The 27,350-nt window shown below is 43.7% G+C and overlaps 1 long non-coding RNA gene across 1 annotated transcript; it reads left to right on the top strand.

Moving 5' to 3' along the window:
- The first annotated feature begins 1,529 nt into the window (after positions 1 to 1,529).
- Positions 1,530 to 20,917, top strand: LOC139186872 (uncharacterized). Its single transcript, XR_011570489.1, has 2 exons — positions 1,530 to 3,338; positions 13,455 to 20,917. It is a non-coding gene; the product is annotated as an uncharacterized lncRNA (long non-coding RNA).
- Positions 20,918 to 27,350: the final 6,433 nt, after the last annotated feature.

The raw sequence follows: 27,350 nt of genomic DNA, 5'->3' as shown, positions 1-27,350 counted from the left end.
ATGTCTGACTCTTTGTGATCCCATGGACTGCGGCACTCCAGGCCTCCCTGTCCATCACCAATTCCTGGAACCTGTTCAAATTCATGTCCATTGAGTCGGTGATGCCATCCAACCACCTCATCCTCTGTTGTCCCCTTCTCCTACCTTCAATCTTTCCCAGCATCAGGGTTTTTTCCAATGAGTCAGTTCTTTGCATCAGGTGGCCAAAGCATCAAAGTTTCTTGGAAGGACTTTAGCATCAGTCCTTCCAATGAATATTCAGGGTTGATTTCCTTTAGGATGGACTGGTTTGATCTCCTTGCAGCACAAGAGGCTCTCAAGAGTCTTCTCCTAAACCCAAGTAACCCAGGCTACACTTGGCATAACTGGGAATTTAACTTAAGTAGTCTGACTCCAGAGTAAACTCTCCTCACAAGCTCATCTACTGGTTTTGTTAGTGTCCATGAGGGCAAGTCGTCTCCATTACTCTTGGGAGCATTATTATAGCTTCTGTAGAACTTAACTTCTGTTCTTTTAGGTGATGCCCATCACCAACCTCTCCTTGTCCTTGAGAATAAACAGTGGACATTGAGGGGATGGAAGCTTTAGAATGATAGACTAATAGATTTACAATACTGAAAGATTTAAGAGATCACCAAACTCAGTGGCTTCTAACCATGGGGCACGAGCTGTTTGGCGGTGGTCCAGAGGATCTTCCTGACCCAGGGATTGAACCCAGGTCTTCTGCGTTGCAGACAGGTTCTTTATTGGCTGAGCCACCAGGTAATTCATGATCAATATTTACAAAGTGAGATGAATAGAATGGAAAATATAGACTGTATTGCACTGAGGGTGAAATACTGTGAGAAACAATTGATTTACTGATCTGTGTTAACCTGTGTTCTGGGTCATTGTGTAAAATACATTACTTATTGAGGGTCATGCTTGCCAGACTTTGAAAACACTGGTTTTATCCAGTGGTTTTTGAATTTTGTTCCAAGAAGCCCTCAGATACTTTAATGGAGATGAGAGAAGTTGAGTAGGAAGAGCTTCAAGAATATCACTCTTACAGCTAAAGTCTGATCAGATCAGATCAGTTGCTCAGTCGTGTCTGACTCTTTGCGACCCCATGAATCGCAGCGCACCAGGCCTCCCTGTCCATCACCAACTTCCGGAGTTCACTGAGACTCATGTCCATCGAGTCAGTGATGCCAAGCAGTCCCGTGTTTATCTGTTTTTCATGTTGAATTTTCATATAATAGTTTATCTTTTTAAAAAAGGACTCTAGAATCAGTCCTGGGTGTTCTTTGGAAGGGCTGATGCTAAAGCTGAAACTCCAATACTTTGGCCACCTCATGTGAAGAGTTGACTCATTGGAAAAGACTCTGATGCTGGGAGGGATTGGGGGCAGGAGGAGAAGGGGATGACAGAGGATGAGATGGTCGGATGGCATCACTGACTTGATGAACAAGAGTTTGGGTGAACTCTGGGAGTTGGTGACGGACAGGGAGGCCTGGTGTGCTGCGATTCATGGGGTCACAAAGAGTCGGACACGACTGAGCGACTGAACTGAACTGAACTGAAAAAAACAATTGAAGAGCCACTGATTAACCATTGGAACTGTGTTGTATTGAATATTGATTCATCCTTGTGTGGCTTCACATGGTTACCAAGTACCATATGCACAGCCAATGAGATGGCTGCCACTGAAATATACAGCAAGACTAGAAAATATGATCTTCCCTGTCTTGAACTTGTTGTAAGAACCAGTTGTTATAACAACAACTATTTCTTACACCAGATATGGTAAAGGAGTACATGATGATGATGTTCAGAATTTGGTGGGTTCTTTGAGGTGGCTCAGATGGTAAAGAATCTGCCTGCAATTCAGGAGACCCAGGTTTGATCTCTGGGTAAGGAAGATCCCTGGGAGAAGGGAATGGAAACCCATCCTGTATTCTTGCCAGGAGAGTTCCATGGAGAGAGGGACCTGGTGGGCTACAGTCCATGGGTTGCAAAGAGTCGGATACGACTGAGTGACTAACATTTTCACTTTTTGAAAAGTTATGCAAAGGATTGTTACAAGAATGGTTATGGATGGATAGAAGCTGGCTAAAGCAATGGAGATGAAATAGAAAAAAAAAGGATTATACTTTGGTTCAGATCATCAGCATGAATACAACTGTAATATGAATTTACTTGATAACAGTTTATGACTCCAAGTCTGAACTTATTAACTGATTTCTAACTCTGTGAGTCAGTACAGTAGTGCCATGTGGACCAAAACCTAAGGTCAGCTTGCCTACATATCATGTGTTCATGGACGTATGGTATAGAGGACCCCTGTAAAAAGAAACTGCTTGCCCATGGCCAAAGTACTTTGCAGCTTTCCCCATGTTAGATAAAGTGTTTCCCTTCTTCTTGATTTTGGTGGACCCTGTGATTGGCCTTGGCCAATAGAATGTGGCCAAAGTGATATGCCGTCTGGAACCTACTCCTCATGCATGCTGCCTACACAATCTGGAACCCTTAGACTTCTGATACAGGCATGTGAATAACTCTTGATTATCCTTCTGGAGGCAGGCAATGTAAGAGAGACCTCAGGTGTCCTAACCAAGGTCATCCTGGACCAACCAACCTCTAGCCCATCTGCCAGATGATGGCAGACACGTGAGTGAGCCCAGATACATTCAACTGCATTCAGCCCAGACCAGAAGAATTGCCTAGCTGACCACTGCAAGAATGAGCTGTTAGTAGTTTTTGAAGTGTTCTGTTAAGCAACAAATTCTTGCAGATGTACCCACTCTCCTGCTCTGGCAAATCCATGCTGGAAGACACACCATGGCCACATCTGATTGCAATCAACATTAGTTAGAGATGTTAACACACTAGGATTTGCACAGATTGGAGCAAAGAGAGGGTTTCTGAGGACGTACCAAATAAGGAATGAGGAAGCTTAATCTGGAAAGTAAGGGTATTTGTAGGAACATATGCTCTACCTTCTGAGATTTGACATTAGTGGGAGAAGTGGGATGAATTCTTTATAACGTCTGTGGTTGCGATTTTTATCCCACTGCCTCTATTCTTGCAGTCGCCTTATGGTGGGCAGAGTGTTTGTTCTCTTGAGCACTATCTTTGAGCTTGGGTTTGGATGTGTAACTTGTTTTGGCCAATGAAATGGAGGCAGAAGTTATCGTGTGCCTCTGGAGGACTCAGTCTTCTGTACTTCTGTTATCACCACCAGAACAGAATGCTGCTGGCCCACTGGTCCCAGAGGAAGATGAAAGTCGTGTGAAACAGAGTCACCTGGAGCCTGTGATACAGTCTTTCTGGGCGACCCATATATTCATAAATGAAAGGTGAATGCTTACTCATGTGCTGCTATGGTTTCCTATTGATTTTTACCCAGCCATAGGTGACCAGAAAGACTTCCGCGATTAAAATTAGAATCAAGGAATGGCTGCATTGGGGAAGCAGTCTTCCATTGCATTTAAAGATGGGTATCTTTGCTGAGGAAAATGAACCGCTCCAAAGTGAAACACATGGTTATATTAGGAGTCTCCTATCCATGGGCTATTCGATCATCAGGAAACTGTACATGATCTTAGTTGGAATGGGGATGGGACTTTCTTTCAGAGTGACTAAGATGCTAAGCAGTTTGGGAAGTGATTAGCTAGTCATTTCATCTATGTTTCAGCAGAGAGGGAGGACCAGCGGGAGCGTAAGCACGCGTGTGTGTGTGAAGACAGTGTAAGTTAGGAGCAGCAGTCGGTGTGGGAAGCTGCAAATGCCCCACCAAGGTGTTGACCTTTGATTCAAACTGGGAGCTTGAAGCCTTTGTTTTTCAACTGGGAGCCCCTCCTGCTTACATCCAAAGACCCAGTTTAAGTCCAGTTTTCTCTCTGGGAAATTTTCCTGGCCTTCCTAGTCTTCAGAGACCAACTTATCTCTGAGCTCTTCATCTTGATGTACTTCATATGCTCTCTTAGCCTTTTCCTTGACTTTTTCAGGCTAAGATGGTGGATTTCCATGTGCTCGCATAGTGTTTCCTCAAATTAAAGAGCTTGCTACTCTGTGCTATGGTCTTGTATCTTTCTTCAAAGCCATGTGTTGGTTGAAATCAAGGAATTTGGCTTATCCATTCTGGTGCCCCCTCTATGTAGCATGGTGCCTGGCACACTCTAGGGCCTCAGTAAATACTTCTTGGATGAATGGATGTAGATTCCTTTCATCTTTTGACAAACTGAACTCCTGAAAGGCAGTTGGTATTTACATTTCCATAGTGCTTCAAGGTCTGTGCATTTATTCATTCAACAAATATTTGATGAATGAGGCTTATCCTGACTTTTAAAGCCTTGTGCCATCTGGCTCCTATCCATCTCTTTGACATTATTTTGTGTGGCTCTAACCCTCATTCATTCACCTGTTCAAGCCATACTGGGCTTTTCTTCTGTTCTTTGTATTCTTAAAGCTCCTCCCCATCTCAGAACTTTTGCAGTCTTTTTGGTAGCAGTCTCTACCCATTGCTCTTCTATGACCCCCTCCTTCTTGTCATTCAGTTCTAGCTTAAAGGTCTCCTCCTTCAGGAGTCCTGTCCTGAGTGTCCAATCAATGATACCACCTGCCTCTCTATCACATTCTTCAGTCCCTACATGACATTCATCTCTTTCTGATAAATAACCTCATCCCTTCTTTCCTTCCTTCCTTATTTGCTTGATTGATTGTCTCTCTTCCAAAATATATCCAAAATATAAGCTTCATAATAATAGGTACTTTTTAAAATTTTTACTTCTCTATTCCTAGTGTCTGATAACTATGTCTTGAATGGATGAATGAATGAATATAGGTTCAGCACTGAACTGTGTTGCAATTTAATGGAAAGAGGACTGATAATTACAGTTTTGCTGAATGAGTGATCAAAATACACATGGTACAGCAGAAAAACCAAAACCAAGCCAACGAACACTAAACACAAAACAAAACACTGGAGTGCGTGTAGCCCACTGACGCACCGATGCCTCAGCTTCCTCTGTGAGATGAGGATAATGACACATGGTTCATCAGGAGCCTTAAGTGAGAGAGGGAAGGGATAGCACCCAGCATCATACCTGACATCCAGCGGTGCCCCATGAGTGGTGTTCTCCACCCTCCCCCTCTGATGTGGCAAATAAAATGCATTGAAAAGCTTATATTGGTCTACATAGATGATCCACTCCAGAGAACTGAACTTCGATTCCAAACATGGCTCCTAGGCTTCAATTCAATTCTGAAAATGTTGCTGGTATTCCAGTGCCGACAGTGGAGGTGGAGCTGATTACCGTTCATTTGTGAACCACGTACTTTGAGTCTTTGAAAGCCTTGGTGAACCCGGGAGGTCTCATTAGTTGCTGTTCTAGGGCAGTGTGATGTGGAACTATGTGATAATTGGCCGTAAGCCACTGAAAAAGCCCAAAGAGCCAGGAAATGATGTAGACGGGGCTGATCATCAGCAGAGGTGCTGTTGATAACTGCTGGTGTTGCCTGACACGCCATCCTTGGAGAATTAGTCCTTTAGCTTAAATCATTGCCCGATTAAAAACAACAATTTCAGCAGTCACTAGCATGTTAATAAGAGTTTGCTGCATAGCAGGGTTCCCTTTATATAGATCTCATTCAATTCTCACATCCAAAACAGTGGTTGTGTTGAGTGACCAGGGTTAAGGCAGGTTGAGTCTGCATCTTGGGGTAGTTCTTTCTGGAGGCCGGGTGGCTGAGTGTCTGGGGTGTCAGGTCCCATCAAAACCCTGGAGAAGGGGCAAGTTTGGCCAGTGCAGGGGCGAGGGCAAGGACGATTACACAACAGAGCTCCCAAAGTGAACTCATATTTGTTTCCAACCTGTTTTTCCTCTCCCCGCTCCACCTACACAGATGTGCTCTTTAAATATTTATTTGCCCACCTTTGCTGTGTGTGGTAGACCTGATCCCTTTGAAGGTGTTTACTAATTAGATCAGGCTGGGAAGTTGGGCAACTTCAGATGTATTTGTCCTGTGTAAGGTAGACCCTGGGCACAAGACCCCTGAATAGCTGCAGGGAAGTTAGTTGCTCGCTGAGCCCTCCTACCCCCCACCCCACCCCCACCTACTTTATTGGAGGAAGTCCTAATGATTGCTCAATTAAGCTAAATGACGCTGGCTCTTTTTCTGCCATTAGCTCCTGACACAATTCTGAGACAGACATCAGAGAGCCTGGAGCCGGAAGGCTAAATGCTCTTAGCGAACACGATTATGGATCAGTTGCATGCTGGGCTCAATTTGACACCATCCACATGCAATTCTTACTCAGTGACACAGCATCCAGGCCACACGTATTGACTTGCATCTGATCTTGGCTTGAAAGGAAAATCGCTGCTGCAGGAATTCAGGTTCTACAGACCCTCAGGTCACTGGCCTCAAATATTTAAAAATAATATTTGCTTCAGGAGAATCTGTGCTCATGCATGAGTGGATGTGTTTGAAGGGATGTGAGCAGGGCATGTGTGTATGTTTGTATATATATCCAGTTGAAAGAGCTTTTAGAAGAGATGATGCATGTGGTGAGTGGACAAGTCTATTGTACTGGGTCTAAAGGCATCCTTGGTTTGTGGTTCAGGTTTATTTGATGTCTTTCAGCCACTTCGGCTATTGTCACTGTTCTGATAGTCAGAGAGAGGTGAACAGCTGCTGATGACCATGTGGGATGTCCATCTGTGATCTCAGGGGATCCACTAAGAGATTCTTGCCTCAAACATCTTAGCTTGTTTCAACGGTAAGACCAAAGCACTTCCCACTTTCAGATCAGTGGCAAGAAGCCTGAAAATATGCTGGGATCTATGCCTGTCAACCTGTGACAAAGATGTAGGTGTCCCTGGACTTTGCCCTGGCCCTCCTCTCTGTTCTGCAGACTCCTGCATACATATCTGTCACAGTCCAGAATCCGATCTCTTGGTATGTTCACTGGGAGGCTGGGAGCACCTTAGCCTTGTAACCTCAGCACCTCACTCTGTTCCTGGGTCAGCAGTGTGTATCAGATGAACCAAATAGGCACATCTCATAGGGAGATATAGGCTTCCTCCTGATGTTACTAAAGAATAAAATGGAGAGCAGAGCCCCCCAAATGAGCATTGGATGGAGAATCTTGGGTGGGCAGGGTGGTGCAGGGCAGGCCAGTGTCCACCTGTCCCTGTGAGATTTGACTTTACATCTAGGGGTGGGGTGGCTTCCCTTTTAATCCTGGTGCCACCCTCAGGTTGTGTGCTTGCTAAGTTGCTTCAGTTGTATCTGACTCTTTCCAACTTTATTCACTGTAGCTCAGCAGGCTCCTCTGTCCATGGGATTCTCCAGGCAAGAATACTGGAGTGGGTTGCCATCTCTCCAGGGGATCTTCCTGACCCAGGGATTAAACCCATATCTCTAATGTCTCCTGCATTGGTAGGTGAGTTCCACCAGTGCCACCTGGAAGCCCATAAGAACAGCTGACTCATTGGAAAAGACCCCAATGCTGAGAAAGATGGAAGGCAGAAGGAGAAGGGGGCAGCAGAGGATGAGATGATTAGATAGCATCGCCAACTCAATAGGCATGAATTTGAGCAAACTCCAGGAGAGACTGAAGAACAGGGAAACCAAGCCCTAGTTCATGGGGTTGCAGAGAGTCAGATGGGACTTAGCGAATGAATAGGAACAACACCATCAGGTTGGCCTCCAGTTCATTCTGTTTCTTGATGCAACACTTCGGTTTGAATAGGGATAAACCTCCTTCTCGTGATTGTGTCCTTTGGAAATAGAGCTTAGTATTTAGAGCTTCTAGGACCATATTACCTGAATCTGAATCCCATCCCCACTATGAACACGCTGTGTGACCTTGTGACCTTACGTGTCTCTCCGTAGCCCTTCATCAGTTTCCTCAATGGTGAAGTGGAGGGAATACCATTCTTTCTAATAGGACTTCCTTGGTGGCTCAGTGGTAAAGAATCTGCCCGCCAATACAGGAAAGGCAGGTTTGATCCCTAGGAAGATCCCCTGGAAAAGGAAATGGCAACCCACTCCAGAAATGGACAGAGAGGCCTGGGGGGCTACAGTCTATGGGGTCACAAAAAGGGTCAGACATGACTTAGTGATTAAACAACAACAACCAGCTGTTTGTGGTGTTAAATTCAAGCATGTTTTTCAGATTAGTTTCTAAGTCACTGGTGGAGGGTAACTCAGGATCATTTCCTGCTTGTTGGTAGAACCTGGTGAGTCTGAATGAATCATGACAAGGCCTCCCAAGTCCTAGCAGACACAGAAAGGAATTTGAACAACCGTTCTGTTGAAACTTTATTAGAGAAATGATGGCAACAACTGGTCTTTGTGAAGGCGACTGCGGCTGACAGCCTTTATAATTCACTGTGCCTCGTAAAGCTTTTGTGAAATCTCTGTCATCCCCATGGTAAGAAGGATGTTGATCACAGGAATACACCATCTATGACTTCTCCCAGGTTTCTGATCCTTCCAGGGAGGGAAAGTTAACATTTTGGGGGCTCTTCCCAAGAAACCAAATTGCTGAAGTTATGGGACTTGTTCCCAGTGGTCAGATCTTGTTTGATGAGAATTACTGTAGCTTTATGTCATTCTATATTTACTTCCCTGTTGGCTCAGATGGTAAAGCATCTGCCTACAATGCAGGAGATCCGGGTTCAATCCCTGGGTTGGGAGATCCCTTGGAGAAGGAAATGGCAACCCACTCCAGTACTCTTGCCTGGAAAATCCCATGGACGGAGGAGAATGGTAGGCTACAGTTCATGGGGTCGCAAAAAGTCAGACACGACTGAGTGACTTCACTTTTTTCTTATGTCATTCTGGGGCTTATGGGCTTGGGTGCGAACTCCCTGACATCTGTTGGAATTTGATGACTGAATGGCGCAGAGAGGAGAAATGGAGAAGGTAGATGTTTATTGACTCAACACAGACTTGTTAAAAAAATATCAGCTACATATATAAAATCTCTTTGCATTAAAAAAAAAATTACTAACTCTCGGGAGAGAAAATGATTATAACTCACTGCTATTTCTCCTAGGTAAGCAGATGATTATACATTCCTATGTCAAAGAGAAAAGTTCAGCATAGGTTCAAATCTGGGTCCCTGCAAGGCACAGCCTACCATGGATTTTCCGACATCTGCCGATGAGACTTCCTAGGATTTCATCTTTCTATTTTTCTCTTCACCTACTCTCTTCTTTTTCCATATGGGAAAATAGAAACAAAGAAATAACAAAACCAACCAGGATTTAGAATCAGTTTTCCTGGAGTCAAGTCCCCGAGCCTCATTTTTGCCATCAGCAAAGTGGGCATAATAAGATCACAGGTAATTTGAATATCAACTACCCAGTTAACAGAAAGGTGAAACATGAGCTCTAAAGCTTAGCATGTGTTCATTTTCATATGTTTTACTTTCTGCTTTTAGAGATTCTGCTCCTCCTTTCCTTCTTCTGACTCCGTCTCTGCTCTTCCAGAGACATGTATAGGCATATTTAGCTCTGCTGGTAGAATTATGGGTTCTTAAATTTTGAGGTTATTTGAAGACTCCCTGCCCTTCTCTTCTTGGTGTAAACTGCTGCTCAGGAAATAATGCTAGAATCAAAATAAACCTCTTTTCCTTTTATGCTGTCTTCTTCACTGCTTCCAAACTTTCCATATAGCTTTTCTGAATGAATGAATGTGAAGTCACTCAGTCATGTCTGACTGTTTGCGACCCCATGGACTGTAGCCTACCAGGATCCTCTGTCCATGGGATTTTCCAGGCAATAGTACTGGAGTGGATTGCCATTCCCTTCTCCAAGGGATCTCCCAACCCAGGGATCGAACCTGGGTCTCCCTCATTGTAGACGGACGCTTTACCATCTGAGCCACCAGGGAAGTCCAATAGCTTTTCTACTTCTACGTATATCATGTAGGCTGCTATTGTCATCAGTGGTGTTTTGGATTTTTTCTCTTTCTTTCCTTGTCAGCACATCCTGTACAAGGTATTCTTTCATTTCTTCACTTAGGAAACATGTATCAGATACGTGGTTCTGAGCACTGTAGTTGGTGCTGGACTTGTCCCTGTCTATTTCACATGCCTCCTTCAGATTCCTTTCACTTTTACTATAAATGCCAAGCTCCTTTACTTCAGATTCAAAATCGCTTATATACTTATTGCAGTGTCTTTTTAAAATTATCTCACTCCATAATATTATCACCTCTCAGCTCTGGCTGGAACAAGCTCTCTCTCTGCCTTTGCATTTAGCATTATCTCTTCTAGGGATGCCATCCTATCTCTCGTTCACTTATTGAAATCTAACCTTCAGTGGAGAGCTCAGATGTTAATAATTTTGTGAAACCCTCCTGAGTATCCTTCCTGGGGACCCTTGTCACTTCATATCTGAACCAGTATAATTTAAATTACTAGTGACTTTTCTAAGCACATAGGAAGACAGTGAGATTTCAAGGTGTTTGAATGAAAACAGAGAAACATCCTGGCTTACGCCTTCTTGCATCCTCCGTAGGCTCTAATAATACAGTGTCTTGGGACGTTCCTGGAGGTCCAGTGGTTTAGACTTTGTCTTCCAGCGCAGGGCGTGCAGGTTCAATCCCTTGTCAGGGAGCTAAGACCCCACGTGCCTCATGGCCAAAAAAACAAAACATAAAAGAGAAGCAGTATCATATATAACACATTCAATAAAGACTTAAAAATACTAAAAACACCCCACTTAACCAGTGTACTGCTCAACACGCGCTTGTCTATTTATTGTTTGAATCATATAATAAAACACACACACCAGAGATAATGCACTGTTGGAATTATCCCAACAGTTTATTACTTTTCTCTCATTTTGGGGGATGATGTCAGATGTTAAGTTAGCTCAGACTCCTATCAAAAGTATCTTCTGCAACTTGGTTGCCACAGCTTCTTAATTCCTCTTCCATCAAAGACCTCTTGATTGGAAATTCATGTTATCTGGTCTTGCCCAGAGGTCTTGGTATCAGGTAGAAAGAGCTGCAGTTTTGTATAGATGTCTAGGTCTGGGTTGTAATTTTAACTGTAAACTGTGGAAAAGTTGTCTTGCCTCTCCGAGTCTCAGGTCCCTCTTCTACAAAATAGAGTGAATAAGAACTATTGTAGGCCTGTTTTGAAAATCTATTGTGATAATATGTGTATATAGTACTTACTAGCTTACTCAATTCATACTAGGTGCTTATTAAATTATAGATATTACTGATATGGACCATGAATGTTAGAGTGCTCCACATCTTCTAGAACATTTTGGAAGAACCATTGGATTTATAAGGATCCATACCAAACTCACATGTGGTGGGCTCTCTTGAACTTCCTTTTAGGGAGCTGTCCAGCACCCAACCTTCTTCTCTATTGGTACAGCATCTTTTTCTGTAGGCTTGTCACAGAGTAGGGGCCTCTACCTACCACAGATCTCAGAGAGTATACACCCAATGCTCATCCTTAAGCCACCGGAGCTGAGTAAACATCCAGGCCTTGGTCCATTAGATGCTTCTGAGGCCTGAGTTCTCAGATTTGGGATCCCAGCTGTATGACTCTTGCTTCTGAGATTTCAAAGATAAATGATCTCTTAGAATCCACTGACATCTAGGTCAGCTTTGATGGTTATGTTCAACTGCATTCTTCCTTTTTCCTCTAAGATCATCGTTGCATTTTCTCTTCCTTAATTATCCAAACTACTATGATCTTGTTCTCTAAGTCTCTTGTTCTTGTGAGTCTCTGATAAACTTTCAGTAAAACCTGTCCCTTCTCCCCCGTTTTTCATCTATATGCTACTTGAAACCCATCACTGACAATGACATAACTATGCAATTCTGGCACTTCATTTGGTGACAAAGAATCCATGGGGCATCAGCCTGATCTTTGATCCCATCCCTATGATGGCCTGGTGGGCTCTTCTGCTGCCGTTGTCTTTGCAGCTGGGCTTCCATTGTTTACTTTCTGGGAATCCTGAAACTAGAAAGGATGTGGGTTACTCTCTAGCTTAGCCACTAGCTTTCAAATCACCTCTCTTCTGTCCTTATGGGGTGGCACTTCTTGTCTTGGATTGTCATCATGTTCCGGTCTTTCTCCCCTGCCTTTAGAAGAGTGGCTCAGCCAATGAACTCTGATGCCTTTTCTTTCAACACCTGAACTTGTCTAGAAAAGTAATTCTGAAGAATTTATTTACAGGGCAGCAATGGAGAAACAGACATAGAGAACAGACTTATAGACATGGGGTGAGGGGAGGAGAGGGTGAGATGTATGGAAAGAGTAACATGGAAATTTATATTACCATATGCAAAATAGATAGCAAGCAAATATGGCTCAGGAAACTCAAACAGGGGCTCTGTATCAACCTAGAGGGGTGGGGTGGGGAGGGAAAGGGGAGGGAGTTTCAAAAAAGAGAGGATATATGTATACCTATGGCTGATTCATGCTGAGGTTTGACAGAAAACAACAAAATTCTGTAAAGCAATTATCCTTCAATTAAAAAAAATTAAAAAAAAGAGAAGACATGGGTCGATAATCTTTATGTAAGCCAATTCATCTCCTTGTTCTTCAGTCTTCCCACTTATAACCTAGGCTAAGTAGCCATGAGGGTCAGTTTGAGGAAGAAATAAAATGACTGTCATGCTGGGATCTTTGCAAAGTAAGACTGATGTGGTGATATGAATATTTTTCACAGTAACAGTGACAATAAAATCAATGGTGAGAATATTAGGAAGGATTGGGTGGGTTTTGGGTTTGGCTGTTAACTGCTGAGAACTGCTCATTAAGTAGCAGTGGGGGGCTGAGGGTTGGGGTCAAGCTACTGTTTTTCTTAATCAAGTAGTGACCTCTTCTGGGGAGAGAAAGAGGCAAGCAGGGTCTTAACACCAGGGGACTTTTTAAAAACATCTGCACCAAGAAAAGCAATGATAGAGTAGATGGTCCCCAGGGGGAGAATCTTTCAGGGTAGATGTTTGCTCTGTGCAACCAGGTGAGGACAACACTGAATGAACGGAAACCGAGCAACATTTGCCGGGTAGCCTTGTCTGGAAGGACTCTCATAGAGCTAGTGAAACCTTGTGGATCCATTGGATGCACTATGGTGAGACAACTGGTCACGTAAGCTGCCCGGATCCAGGAAGCCAACGCTAACTAGCCTTTGGGAAGAATGGTTCAAAAAAGTTTCAGACGAGAAATGTATTTTTTTTTCTTGTTTAATACCTATCTAGATAAAAAGAGAAGTACTAGTTCTCATGTAGGAAATAAGGTTCAGAGAATAGCGAGGTCTAGAAGACCAATGCATTTTGCCCAGTGGTCCTTCTTTGGGGGCAGGAAAGAAGCAAGTTCTTACTGAAGACTTGTCAGCTGAGTTGAGCATAAGGAAACCAGGAAAAGGTGTGTTTTTTTTTTTTTTTTTCCCTCCAGCAAATGTCACCATATTCATTTGTTATTTCAGGCTCTTGGAAGGAGCAAGAAAGAAACCTCCAGGAACCATCTTAGCCACTCCAGTCACCATTGTTTTCCTCTGTGCTGTGTGCTTAAAGCACTTAGGCTGCTCAGGATGATGGAGCATTTGGTGAGCCAGTCTGTCCTGAGCAGGATGCTGCATGGCATGTTCCTGAGGACACAGATCGTGGCTTCTACTTAGACTTCTGGGTGCAAAGTGCAGGGCTGATGGAAATCATATTGTTCTACCCCTTCTTGAATAGGATTGGAAGAACTGACTCAGAGAGGGGAGGGAACTCATCCAAGTACAGAAATACAGGGACAGGGCTCCCATTAGAACTACGTCTTCTGATCATTTTTTTCCTTCCCATTAGCAGTCACTGCTCTTCTCCTTCTCTCCAACACCCCACTTCATACTAAATTAGCAAGTAAAGTTAATACACACATACTAGATGGCATCACTGACTCAATGGACATGAGTCTGAGTAAACTCCAGGAGTTGGTGATGGACAGGGAGGCCTGGCATGCTGCAGTCCATGGGATCGCAAAGAATCGGACATGACTGAGTGACTGAACTGAACTGAGCTGAACTAGGTGGATTGGGCTTCTCTGGTGGCTCACTGGTAAAGAAGCCTCCTGCCAATGCAGGAGACCTGGGTTGCATAGATCCCCTGGAGAAGGTAATGGCAACTCACTCCAGTATTCTTGTCTGGGAAATCCCATGGACAGAGGAGCTTGGTGGGCTATAGTCCATGGGGTTGCAAAAAATCGGACATGACTGAGTGACTGAGGATGCATTAAATGGATTAATAATATGGTATGTTTAGTCGCTAAGTCTTGTCCAACTCTTACAACTCCATGGACTGTAGCCTGCCAGGCTCCTCTGTCCATGGGATTCTCCAGGAAAGAAGGCTGAAGTGGGTTGCCATTTTTTCCTCCAAATAATATGGTAGCTAAAATTTATTAAACAGCTACTACATGGTAGCCTATGTTCATTCATTTATTCAGCAAATATTTATTGACTACAATGTGTTAGACACAGAGGACACAGTATTAAGTCCTCACCCAGTGTAAAAATCTCAGCCACAAAGATAAAACTAAAATGATGCAATCCCTGAAGGCCAGGGATCTGCTGCTGTAAGAGAAGACGGGGCTATTAGTCTGGGAGAGCGTCTCAGTAAGTGGCCATTCTACTCATCTAGCTGCTCAGCCCTAATATTTTTGGACATCTCGTCTCCTCTCACCTTCTTAAACTCTACATCCTATCCACTAGCCAATCTGGGTGGCTCTGCATCTGCAATATTCCAGAATCTATTTGTCTGACCACCTCCGCTACCACCTCCCTTCTTTCAGATGTCCCCCACCTTTTGCCTGTTTCGTTGGGATGTGGTTTCTCTGCTTCCACTCTTGCCTCGTGGGCAAATCTATTCAGACAATTCGGGTCACACACATGTTTAAGTCGTGTACAGCAGGACTTCTCAGAGGCTGTCATATGCTAATCAACATGGTGAAACGCAGAGGAGGACATAGTACATACAGCCTAGTCCAGACATATTTGGCCCCAGAAAATCTTTCTTATAGAGCATCTCACACAGCTGCAGGTCCATGGAAACCATTCTGGATAGCCCAGAAAAAGTCAAGGCAGATACATTATGTAAAGTATTAATATTATCCCATGTGACATGATGGGAAATGGAGCCACTCACAACCATTTGGCTGAACTGAGAGTCAGGTTGGCTGGGTTTTAGCCACAGTTAGCTTTTTCTGAGCTGTGTCACCTTGGGCAAGTCATTTGCTTTCTCTGAGTTTGGGTTCCTCATCTGTGAAATGCAGATAATAATTCCCGTGCTGTCTACTTTGTCAGATTGTTGAGAGAATCAAATGAGATAATGAACGTTAAAGAAAAGCTATCCTTAACCCCCACTCCTGACTAAACTAAACCAAAACAAAACCCAGTACCTCTACTGTGCTACTGTGGATGCCTAGAAAAACATTATTTCCTGTTATATCAGCTCTGCACTAAATTGTAATCAATGAACAACAAATTAACTTTTAGTTTATTTATTTGAGTGACCAGGAATAAAACCCAGGGAGTTGCTGGCTGTTGGCTAGACGTCAAACAAAACAAAGAATTAATTAAAGTTAAGGCTGTGGGGAGTGCCAGTTTGTGACATGCAAGGAAGCAGGCAAGAAAGCCAGTTGCCTGGACTGCATAGTCGAAAGAATGAAAAGAGCGGGGATTGTTATAAAAGGCTTGGGAGATAAGAAAGCCTGAATGAACAACACTGTAGAGAGACTATGAAACTGCAGTGATGCCGATAAAGAATGAATGATCACCTCAGCTAGTGGTGGTGGCATGGTTCCCTGCAGAGTCACTGGAAGGCCCTGGGTGTGGTCACTCAGTGAGGGTCAGTGAGGCAGTGTGGAGACTTGAAGCTGGCAAAGTTCTGTGGGTTTTTGTGAAGTGCCTATTCAGAGGGCCTGGTTCATGCCAGGTCACCAAGCTCTGATGATGTCCCATTCCAGATCCTGAATACTGCCAGCTTCTCTTTTTCTGCAGGGCTCTTGGCAGTGATTGACCAGTGACCTTGGTTTCAGGACTCTGATCCCCCAAATTAATTCATCACATCAAGATGCATTTGTTGAGTCCAGCCTTACGATGACAATGATGATGATAGTATTAATGACGACAATAAAAAGTACAGCATCCATCTGGCAGCCTAGAAAGGCAATATCAAACCCCTCTGCTGACAGCAGAAATTGAAAATGCCCATCTCGAGATGCCTAGAAGGGAACAAAAATCACCCCCGGTGGTATGTGCAGAAAGAGGGGTGTGTGTCAAAGGTAGGAAGGGGCTGCCCCTTTAACAAAAGAGGGCTGAGAGATTTGAGTGAAGGTGTTCATTGTTAGCTCTGGGTATTTCTTAATGTCAGCCAGTAGAGCTAATTCTCTGATATTGTCATCTCCCATACTTCCATCTCAATACATACACGCATCTCCTTGAGTCTCTACACAGATATCTGTCCCTGCACAAAAGAAACTGCCTTAAGAGCCCATGGTAAAAACTCAGTGCTTTATATTTTCATGTGTGTGCTAAATCACGCAGCTGTGTTTGACTCTTTGCGGCCCTAGGACTATAGCCTTCCAGACTCTTCTGTGCATGAGATTCTCCAGGCAAGAATACTGGAATGGGTTGCCATGCCCTCCTCCAAGGTATCTTCCCAGCCCAGAATCAAACCTGCATCTCTTACATCTCCTGCATTTGCAGGCAGATTGCCACCTAATAGTTTTGTGCATAAAAGAATCATTAGAGAGTGCATCTGTCAGTTTTGCTGCATAACAAAGAACTCCCTACTCTCCAGACTTCAGTGATTATAATAACTAAAATTTATTTTCCTTTCATTTTACATGGTGCCTACAGTCATCATGGGCTTCCCTGTGGCTCAGCTGGTAAAGAATCCAACTTCAATGCGGGAGACCTGAGTTCGATCCCTGGGTTGGGAAGATCCCCTGGAGAAGGGAAAGGCTACCCACTTCAGTATTCTGGCCTGGAGAACTCCATGGACTGTATAGTCCATGGAGTCACAAAGAGTCAGATACGACTGAGTAAATTTCACTCAGTCATCATGGCCTCTGCCTGGAACTGTGGGTTGACTGTGAGTGAGTTCCATAGGCTTTTTTGGGATCTGTGACTACATTGGAAGACCAGCCCCAACGTACAATGGGCTGGTTGGGCAGAAGGCAAGAATCTAAGAAAGCAATCTCAGGTATGCAGTCATGTTAGACTTTTGCAGGGTGTGCCTCACAGTCCACTGGCCAAACAAATTCAATGGACCAAATCCAACAATAGAATTGGGAAATTCACTTGCCCTGCAGGCAAGTTTTGTAAGGGTGTAGATGCACAAACCTTTTACAGAAGGATGAAGTGTAATATAGACCATCGCAGGAATATTCTGAGCATGCAAATTCCAGGGCCCTTCTCCAGCTATTTTAATTTATGAATAATAGGTCCAATTAAGTAATAACAGTAGTAGTAGTAATAATAAAAATGATGGCTAACACTATCTGTTTGCCTGTTATGAACCCGAGACTGTACTAAGTACTTAAACGCCTGATGCAGCTTAGCTTAATCCTACAATCTCTCTGTGAGATAAGAACAAGGATGATCTCCATTTTCCTGGAGAAGAAACAGAAGCTCAGAGGGACTCAGAAACTTCCCCAGGTCACACAGCTCATAAACGGTGGAGCGGGCGTATGGATCTGTGGAGTGGAACTTCAGAGCCCCAAGTCTTTTTCAGTTCCCTGAATATGCCCGTCTGTCTCCGGCCTCAGGACCTTTGTACTTCCTTTCACCTCAGCCTGTGCAATATTTCCTCCCATTCATTCACTTCAGTTTTCAAGTTTCAAGTGGAAAGGTCACTTCCTCAGAGAGGCTCCCTGACCTCGGCCCCTGACTGGCTCACTTTGTGGGTCTTCTAGGTTTTCTGAGCCACTTCCGACCCTCTGTACTGAAACAACTCTCGATGGACAGCACCACTTCCTGAGTATCACCTGGCCTCCTAACATCTCAGGCTTTCTCCTGAGGATCATTTGGCCTCCTAATATCTCAGATTGTCTCAGCTTTCCTCAGGGAAGGCAGGAGATGAGAAGGAGCCAGCAGGAGAGTCTTTCTCCCTTCCTTCTCCTGGATGACCTGCCACGTTTCCCCTGATGGCCCATCATCTGAGCCATAGGCTATATTTTTCCCCAGACTGTTGCCAGCTTAGGTAACATCACCTCGCATCTGCTTTCCCTCTTTCTTCTCTTGCTCTTCCTTGTTTTTCTCTTGAGGCTCTAGTCTGCACCTCCCAAGAAAGCCTTCACAGATAAGCTTTAATTCAAAGGATAGAGAAACTGGCAGGCTACCATCCATTGGGTGACAGAAGAGTCAGACACGACTCAGTGACTAAACAACAATAAGGTAAGCTTTACCGCAGGCTCTGCTGTCTTGAGAATCCAGCCTAAGGGCTCCCTCTTCCTACCTACTCTTAACCCCTCTTTTTCTTTCTCTAATACCCTATGCTTTTCTTTCACAACTTTTCTCACACAACTGGTAATCATATATAATACATACATTAATGTGATTATCTATATAACAGCACTTTCTCTCCATCCCCCGTAAGTTCCACGAGGCAAAAATTATGCAGGGTGTTTTGTTTGTTTGTTTGTTTTTGGCCCTGTGACTTGCAGGATCTTAGTTCCTCAAACAGGGGTTGAACCCGGGCCCCAGCAGTGATAGCACCAACTCTTAACCACTGAACAGGCAGGGAAGTCTCAATGCAACGATGCAGTGGTTTTCCTGCTTTGTTCTCTGCACCTGGCGCATGCCTGGCACATAGAAGTTGATCAGCAACTATTAATAAGTAAATGTACATGTCTAGGCTTGAGTCCTCACTTTGTCTGTGTTGCTTTTTGATAGGTTACTAAGGCTCAGTGGTGAAGAATTCACTTGCAATGCCAGAGACTTGCAGGAGACATGGGTTCAATCCCTGGGCTGGGAAGATCCCCTGGGGAAGGACATGGCAAGCCACTCCAAAATTCTTTTCTGGAAATCCTCATGGACAGGGAAGCCTGGCGGGGTACAGTCCATGGGGTTGCAGAGAATCGGACACGACTGAGTGATTGAACAACAGCAACAACAATCCTTCTCTATGCTTCACTTTCCTTCCCTTTTGGAAAAATGAGACTGGGTACCTACTTCAGAGGTTCTGAATGTACCTAAATGTTCAATAACTGATCGTCACTGCTGATACTGTTATACTAGACCCACAGTGAGCAATCTTTCTCTGTAAAGGGCCAGAAAGTAAAGATTTTAGACTTCACAAGACAAATGACCTGTGTCACAAAGACTTAACCCATGGCATGAAAAGAGCCATAGACAATATCTAAACAAATAGGCTTGGCTGTGGTCCAATAAATGCGTATTTCCAAAAACAGGTGCCAGGCCAGATTGACCGTCATTGTAGTGTCGTTGAAGCTGGTCAGTCTCTGCAATAAATAGCCTGAGCAGTGTGAATCTACAAGTTTGTAGTAAGAACATCAACAGATTGCAAATACTTGTGAACCTTCTAGGCAAAACTTGTCTCTTCATTTCTTTCCAGTGTTAAACACGTGCAGTCTTTTGCTGGCAGTGACAGTGTGCTTTCAGGGAAATCTGTGTTCTCAGAGTTTGTGTTTGTTGATAATATTTCTGTAACACATGTGAGTGATAAGACTCTTCCCACATATTTCCCCTCTGACTCCCTTTTCCCTGGTAACAGTGCGCCTTCTCTACCTACCTTCAGGGCTAACCTGTGTTGAGAAAACTCGGGATTTGGGAGACTGGAGCTTTACTTGTCTGCTTAGTAGAAGCTTTAATTATGTGGTAAATCTATTTAGAATAAGTGGTTTCCTAGAAAGAAATAGATGATCCACTTGGAAAAAAAAAAACTTAGCCAAGTCTTGGGAAGAGGGCAAATTTTTATATATGTTAAGTATATAAAATGGGGTTAAGAGAAGGCGAATCTCCTTTAAAGAGACCATTAGTAGTTTTTTTTAGGACTTACTATGTGTCAGGTATGTGGGAGGGGAACCCAGACACCATGATTGCTGCTTCATCCAGAACTGAGTGGACTGTAGTTACTTATAAGAAAATTGAGGTGCTATTAGCAGAAGAAGGGGGAAGGGATGTTAGAGGTTAAAAACCATAGCCGATGTGGGTGAGTAGGACATGGCTCCCCACCTTAATCCTGTGAGCATCAGTTGTGCTGAAGAAAAAAGTTATTGTGAAAAGCGCTTTGTCCGTCACCTGATATAAAATAGAGCTGGGATAAAGGGATGCGACATGGTTTCATGTTTCTCTATTGTAATCATGTATAGAACATAGTGCTCTGCACATCCTGCTGCTGAGCTGATGATATGCTTGCTAGACACTGATGCATGTCACCTTTTGATGTCACTGAGGACCCATGCTCTGCATGTCTTTCTGTTCTTCCATCCTTTGAGTTTTGGCCATGACTCTCCTCATGGTTTGCAACATGGCTGCCTCAGCTTCAAGCATCATGTCTTCCTAAGACATCATCTCAGATGAGAATGAAGCAAGCAGGTGCCAAAAGGGCTCCTTTCATGTATTAGGGAGGGAAAGTTTCCAAGAAGGCCTCTTGTAAAATTCCATACACTGACCAGAAGTATGTCACATGTCCAGCCTCAGACCAACCTCTGGCAAGGGAAGTGCAGCAACCATGATGAGCTGTGAAGAACCATGATTCATCTGCCAGGGTGGAACAGGAACAGGACATGGCCATGAGACAGGTGGTACTTCCTTTGGCATCTCTCTTTGTTTTTCATGGCTAGAGAGGGTATCTGTTGTGTTCACAATTCTTAAGCTTGATCTAAACCAGACACTCAATGAATATATTTGTTGTGGAATTAATAAATGAATGAATGAATACATTATGACCAGATTATCCAATTTTATTTTTCATTTATTCTTCTTGTTTCGTCATTTCTCAGAGTCTGGCAGTCCTTCCTTTCTGTCTGAAGGTGAGCCTTCCTAAATTTGGTAACATGGTAAAAGATGAATCTAATGTATGACACTGTCCACTTGCAGTCTTTGGTACGGATTGATCACTGTGATCAAGGAGAAGACAGGGAGGTTGAAGCCTCTAGTGCGTTCAAGGACTACATGCCCAGGCATGACCAAGACCGTTCTCAGAAAAATGGGAAATCAGGATACACTGTTCCCTTTCATTTTCTCTCTGTGTAGTTTCTTATGGCTTTTCAAGCTCCTTTATTACAATGTGAACAAAATCACAGAGATCTGCAGAAAATATTAAAGAGAAATGGTTTGAAATCTCCAAGCACCTTGCAGACATTCATTATCAAGCATTTAATGAAATAATTATAAACCTCTTCCATTGAGCTTATAGCTCAAAATGTCTAAACATCCTTTCTGGGTATCACTTTGTTCATCCAGCTTGAATGAAACCATAAAAAAATTTTTTTTTTTTTAAAATAGGCAGTTCTCCTGGATTCTTCATGATTTCAGTCTTATTTACCCCCACGGTTGGGCCAAGGATTTTACGCTTGATTCTGGAGTATCCTTGGGGTGGAGATAGAATGATAGTTCAGTTCAGTTCAGTCTTTCAGTTGTGTCTGACTCTTTGTGACCCCATGGACTGCAGCACACTGGGCTTCCCTGTCCATCACCAACTCCTGGAGCTTGCTCAAACTCATGTCTGTTGAGTCAGTGATTCCATCCAACCATCTCATCCTCTGTCGTCCCCTTCTCCTCCTGCCATCAATTTTTCCCAGCATCAGGGTCTTTTCCAAGGAGTCAGTTCTTCACATCAGGTGGCCAAAGTATTGGAGTTTCAGCTTCAGCATCAGTCCTTCCACTGAATATTCAGTGTTGATTTCTTTTAGGATTGACTGCTTTTATTTCCTTGCAGCCCAAGGGACTTTCAAGAGTCTTCTCCAACACTACAGTTCAAAAATATCAATTCTTCAGTGCTTAGCTTTCTTTATAGTCCAACTCTCACATCCAAACATGACTACTGGAAAAACCATAGCTTTGACTAGACAGATCTTTGTTGGCCAAGTAATGTCTCTGCTTTTTAATATGCTCTCTAGGTTGGTCATAGCTTTTCTTCCAAGGAGCAAGCATCTTTAAATTTCATGGCTGCAGTCACCATCTGCAGCCCAAGAAAAGAAAGTCTGTCACTGTTTCCATTGTTTCCCCATCTATTTGCCATGAAGTGGTGGGACCAGATGCCATGATTTAGTTTTTTGAATGCTGAGTTTTAAGCCAGCTTTTTCATGCTCCTCTTTCACTTTCATCAAGAGGGTCTTCAGTTCTTCTTCTCTTCATCAAGAGGCTCTTTAGTTCTTCTTTGCTAGAATGATAGAGTGATTGTCTAATCTGAGTTGAATCTGATCTATATCATTTATTAACTGTGACACATTGGGTAAGTTGCTTAATCTCCAAGCCTCAATTTTCTCATTTGCAAAATGGGGGCAATAAGCGAGGGTAATTCTGGCACGCTGTTTGCAACAAAGTAAGAGCATAATAAATGCTAACTTTAATTGCTTTTGCCAACATGTTAGGCTATTCAGTCTGCCATTGACATGAACGCTTTTCACAAATACAGCTGTCCATTTGTCATATTTGAAAAATAGATTGGAAATCCCAGTGCCAGTCCAATAACTGCAAGGCAAAGAATAAAGTGCATTCTGGGCATGGTGCTGGGCATTATATGCAGAACATGACAGGACCTTTCAAGTTGCTGAAAATGACTCTGACCATGCAACTAAGCGTGGTTAAAAACTACCCATGGAGTTGACGTCTATTTGTTTTGCACAAATGAATTTCTTTGGATTGAGTTGGCTTATCATTTCAATCCAAATGGCCACTTCATGTTGACTGAGTTGACTGTGTCTTGCAGTTGCATATGAAAGATGTAATTATGTAATGCAGCAGCATGGAGGATGCAGAGACCAGGGCTGGATGATGTGGGTCTTCATCATGCTATCCACTAACATATGGTCACTTCAGCAAGTCACCTCATCATTCTAGGACCTCTGACTTCTAAGGGGAGAATTTAACTTCCACCTCTACAACTTAGCTGGTTATTGCAGAATAGAGATGAGAAGATTTTGTTATGGTATCTATTATTATGGCTATGGGCTTCCCAGGTAGCTCAGAGGTAAAGAATCTGCCTGCAGTGCAGGAGACACAGGTTCAATCCCTGGGTTGGAAAGATTCCCTGGAGAAGGGAATGGCTACCCACTCCAGTATCCTTGCCTAGAGAATTCTGTGGACAGAGGAGCCTGGTGAGCTACAGTCCACGGGGTTGCAAAGAGTCAGACATGACTGAACAACTAACACTATCATTTTTATTATTATGGTTATTCAGTGGGGTCTGAGAGGAGAGTTTCCTCAGATGCTGGAAATTCCCTGGGTCAAGGACTATGAGAACACTTGCCCTCCTTTTTTAAAAAAAAATTCTATTTATTTGTTTGTTACTTTTGGCTGTTTTGGGCCTTCGTTGCTGCATGGGCTTTTCTCTAGTTGACAAGAGTGGGAGCTACTTTCTAGGAGCAGTGTGTGGGCTTCTCAATGCGGTGTCTTCTCTTGATTTGGAGCAGGGGCTCTAGGGCTCAGGGGCTTCTGTAGTTACAGCTCCCGGGCTCTAGACAACAGGCTCAGTAGTTATGGTGCATGAGCTTTATTGGTCCATGGCATGTGGGATCCTCCCGGGTCAGGGATCAAACCCATGTCTCCTGTATTGGCTGGCAGATTCTTTACCACTGGGCCACTGGGGGAGCCTAACACTTGCTCTTGTATGATCAGGTCTTTCCAACTTTCTGGATAAAATCCACACCAAATGTAAGGAGGAGCTATTAAAAAATGTCTCTGACTTGATCACCTGAACATCTGAATGGACTAATGTGGAAGTCTGGGTTCTGAAAGCTCATAAGAGGACAGGAAGCAATGCCCAAGAGATTTGCTGGAGGAAACACTTTCGGAGAAAGAGGAAGAGGAAGTAGAAGGAGGCAGGGAGAGCCTTCAGACCCTGATGTGGATCTCACACCTGTGAAAGGAGAGGAAGAAGGAAGAATTGGAGAGGAAGAATCTCATGCTGGAGTACATTTCTAAAATCTAGTATTTGGCTGGCCAGTGGGAGTTCTTGAGCCCAAACTGTTCAGGACAGCAGTTCCATGTCTTGCAGAAATGGGCTCCCCTTGCCATCCTCAGTCATTTGCAGAAAGCCTCTGAGGGGTGTAGTCTTGGCATGAATGCAGTCGTGGTCCCAGCAGCGAGGCACTCAGTCAATGATGCTTCCCATCGGAGAAAACCGGAGCACTATGTTTGCATAGCTACCAACCAAATTGTCATGGGTTTTCTCTTTGAAGCAAAGATCTTACGGAGTTTGAAAAACAAACCCAATAATGCTTGTGGTAGTGTAGGTTTTGCACCCCGAACCAATGTTCCATCCTGTCCTAGGACTTTCACTTCCCACTTTGTTTCAGCTAGACCAAGCATGTTGTAAACCCCACCCAGGTTTGTAGAGTTCCTCATTTGACAATTTTTTTAAAATCTGTATGTGAACAAGTCACTTGAACTTACTTTGTTTCACCTTCTCAATGAATTAGGATTTATGCTCTTGGAGTTTCATATGTTTTCTGCTTCTTTACACATTCATCGTTCTTTCATATGGGAAAGGTTCACTGAGGTCATTTTGCTCTTCTGCCTTCAAGTCTGACCAGATGGACCCAAAGGATTTGGTCAAGAAGTGCGAGTGTGCATGCTTAGTCACTCAGTCATGTCTGACTCTATGCGACTCTATGGACTGCAGCCCACCAGGCCCCTCTGTCCATGGGGATTTTCCAGGCAAGAATACTGGAGTGAGTTGCCATGCCCTCCTCCAGGGGATCTCCCCAACCCAGGGACTGAACCCAAGTCTCTCACATTGCATGCGGATTCTTTACTGTCTGAGCCACCATGGAAGCTGACCATCGAAAAAGACGTATGATAAAAAGGGAGAATTCTAAGGGGATAATTCACAGATGATGATGATGATGATGATGATGATGTGTGTGTGTGTGTGTGTGAGTCACTCAGTCATGTCCAACTCTTTGCGACCCCATGGACTGTAGCCCACCAGGCTCCTCTGTTCATGGAATTCTCCAGGCAAGAATACTGGAATGGGCTGCCATTCCCTTCTCTGGGCGATCTTCCCAACTCAGGGATTGAACCTGAGTCTCCTGCATTGCAGACAGATTCTTTACCATCTGAGCCACCAGGGAAGCCCCACAGATGATGAGAGGGAGGCATTGGAAGTGTCTGTAGGGTTTACTGAACATATGGCTCTCTTGAAATCTGTAATCATCATGGCATACTGCTTGGGTGATCTCTGAAGGACTGCACAAGAATTTGGTATTTTAGAGTCATAGAAAATGGTTGTGTGTTAGATGTTTGAACAGGGGTTACCTTCTTTCAACAGAAAATCAGTTATTTTTCCCATTAAAAAATTGTATTGATGGGGATTGTGGCAGAGACTAGCCGGACACTCCTCAAACCTCTTCCTCTTTCTTCTGAGCATATCATTTGATGAAATTTCCTGTCTTCCTTATAGTTATATGTGATTATGTAATGAAGTCACAACCAATAGTACATGAACAGAAATGGTGACTATCACTTTCAGATCTGCCATCCCTGGCAGCAAATTCTCATGTTCTCTCCCACTCTTTGTCTGCTGTATGGATGCAGAGAGTACAGTGGAAATGCCAAGGTCCTAGGAAATGGCAGAGCCACTGAATGAACAAGTCAGGGTCTCCAAATAACTCCAAATAGAAGAAGATGTTGCTGACCCACATTGGACTGGACATTGAGTGAGAAATAAGTACTTATTGAGTGAAGCGGCTGAATGTTTCAGTAAGTCTTATTGAGATAAAACAGAATGTATGGAAAATTTCTGATGAAGAATCATGAGAAGAGAAGGGAGACCTGGTGGAAGGTCAGTGAGCTCAATTCGACAAGCACTGTTTGAAGGATATCTTTAATTTAATTTTTAATCAGTGCATGTATGAATCCGTGCTAAGTCCCTTCACTCATGTCCAACTCTTTGCAACCCTATAGACTGTAGCCCACTGGCCTCCTCTGTCCATGGAATGCTCCAGGCGAGAATACTGGAGTGGGTTGCCATGCCCTTCTCCAGGGGATCTTCTCGACCCAGGGATCAAACTTGAGTTTCCTGCGGCTCCTGCACTGCAGGCGGATTCTTTACTGCTGAGCCACTGGGGAGGCCCTTCAATCAGTGCAGGGAATCTCTAATAGTAGACTATTGGGAGCTCAAATTATTCTTTTCCCTGTGGGAAGAGGTTTTGATCCCTGTCCTAAATGATCTTACTTCAGTAGAGGGAAAAAGTCACAGTCACCTATTTTTTTTTAAGTTTTTATTTTGTATTGGAGTATAGCTGATTAACAATGTATTCATACTTTCAGGTGGACAGCAAGGGGACTCAGCCATACATACACACGTATCCGTTCTCCCCCAAACTCCCCTCCCATTCATGCTGCCACGTAATAATGAGCAGAGCTCCCTGTGTTCTAGAGTAGGTCCTTATTGGTTACTTATTTTAAATACAGCATTGTGGACATGTTGATTGCCAACTCCCTAACATGCTCACCTATTAAGTCATACTCATTTAATGGACTCACACTTGTGAGTTCCTATCACGTCAGCACTATGCTAATAGCAGGGCTATAAGAATAAAGGCACATCACCTGTTCCCAACAGGTTTCACATTCTCCTGGGAGAGGAAAAGTGACTGCAGTGGGTGGCTAAGGGCCAACAAGAATGGAACCACCAGTGATATGGAAATTCAGTAAGAGAAAACAAGTCATAGAGGCTGGAGTAATGGAGAAAGACTTCTCAGGGGCCATGGGCTTCAACTTAAGACTCATTCAGTGGGTTTTGAATGATGGCTTTGAGGAGCAATATAGAGTATTAGGATGACAGAATGAACAGAATGGACAGAATGAACCTTTGGTGTCTGGCTAGCTGGGTGGTGTGGATTCTGAGTCCACTTTCTATATAATAGTTAGCTAGAGAAATTACTCTCTGTACCCTTGTCTCCTCACCTGTAAAATGTTGGAATGGAGGGCACTCACCTGTAGGGCTGTGAAAATCATAGAGCAGCAGGTGTCAGTCAGTCTTTTCTGAAAGGATCAGATAGAATATGCATTAGGTCTGCAGGTCATGAGGTCTCTATTGTAGCTACTGAACTCTGGCACTTCACTGTATTATTCCTGCAGATGTGTGTCACGCCTGCATTAATATACTGAAACCCTAAATACCCAATGTGACGGCATCTGGAGGTGGGG

This window comes from Bos indicus, chromosome 14 (assembly GCF_029378745.1).
Source record: "Bos indicus isolate NIAB-ARS_2022 breed Sahiwal x Tharparkar chromosome 14, NIAB-ARS_B.indTharparkar_mat_pri_1.0, whole genome shotgun sequence".
In the NCBI taxonomy this organism is placed as follows: domain Eukaryota; kingdom Metazoa; phylum Chordata; class Mammalia; order Artiodactyla; family Bovidae; genus Bos; species Bos indicus.
Note: the sequence above shows the minus strand (reverse complement) of the source record. Positions and strands in the feature narration are given on the sequence as shown.